The following is a 1,312-nucleotide window of genomic DNA, read 5'->3' on the forward strand; positions in this document are numbered from 1 at the left end:
CGTGTGTCCTGTCCTCATTGTGGGTAGATTAGAGGTCAGGATGTACTTATTGTGTCTGCGTGGATCGACCGTTGCGGCTTAAAAGCTTCTCAGAACAAACTGTACTGTGTACCCGATGCTATTGGAGAGTACATTCTGTACTTTAGCACAAAAAGCATGAGTCAACATCAGATTTCCAGCCTTTTGTGTCGGTGTATTATAAGCAGCATCAATGCTGAAGACTGAACTGACCTCCGCAGCGACGGACTCAATAATCAATCCAGATCCAACAAGTTAGAAATCACTACCGCTCCCCAAACCGCCCAAATGACGGTGTGTTTACGACTCTATCAGACAGCAGAGCTCCGACAGTCTGCTGTTGTTTCACGCTCACAGCAGGAAAACCAGCATTCTCCTCCTGGGTGATAATTGTCGCACCATCAGACGAGCCAGAGCTCCCCCCGGCTGAGCATCGATAGGATCCCAGCAGGTTCATGTCTGCCCAAAAACAAAGCAGGACTCAATGTGTGGATGGTTTTCTCACTGCCTGTGGTGAGAGGATGACGTGTTTTCATCAGTATTTGTTTGACTTCATGTTCACTGCATGCACACAGGCAAAAAAAGTTTTCTGCCGCCGTCGACTAGAAACCACGCAAAGTAATCTGACTGATGAGACGTTGAGAGAGCATCACGAGACTTTTAACGACATGCATCACTTTGCTTCACACTGAGTTTGTTTCAACATGCTCCTCATCTCACGACTCGATTACTGTAACACCCTCCTGACACGCCACGCAAAGCTCTCGACCTTCCAGTCCGTCTACGTTCCAACCCTCCCCGATGGTCGTGAGCTCTGAGTAGTGACCCAAACACGAGCGGCTGAAATGAGGTGGCCGAGCTCAGCCTCAGGGTGAGGGTGAGGGGCTGGGAGTAGAGCTGCTGCTCCTTCGTGCTGAGGTGGTTCAACATCTGATCAGGGTGCCACCTGGGTGCCTCCGTTTGAAGGTGTTCAGGACACCTCCAACTGGGAGGAGATCTCGGGGCAGATGGAGAACCTACTGGAGGGACTACATAGTCCATCCAGCCTGGGAAGGCCTCGGGATCCTCCAGGAGGAGCTGGGATCAGTTCCTGCTAAACCTGCTGCCACCACGACCCGACCACGGATAAGACATGGATGGACACGGATTCAGGAATGAACAGTGTTGAACGTGTCGACCCAGAAAACCTCGTCACTTTGTGAATAATTACACAGCTGCTGTTCCTCCTAACGCTTCGTTTGTGTTTGCAGACAAACAGAAATATTTACACGTCAAAATATGTTAAAATATGAAG

The sequence above is a fragment of the Larimichthys crocea genome, chromosome X, assembly GCF_000972845.2.
Source record: "Larimichthys crocea isolate SSNF chromosome X, L_crocea_2.0, whole genome shotgun sequence".
Lineage (NCBI taxonomy): Eukaryota > Metazoa > Chordata > Actinopteri > Sciaenidae > Larimichthys > Larimichthys crocea.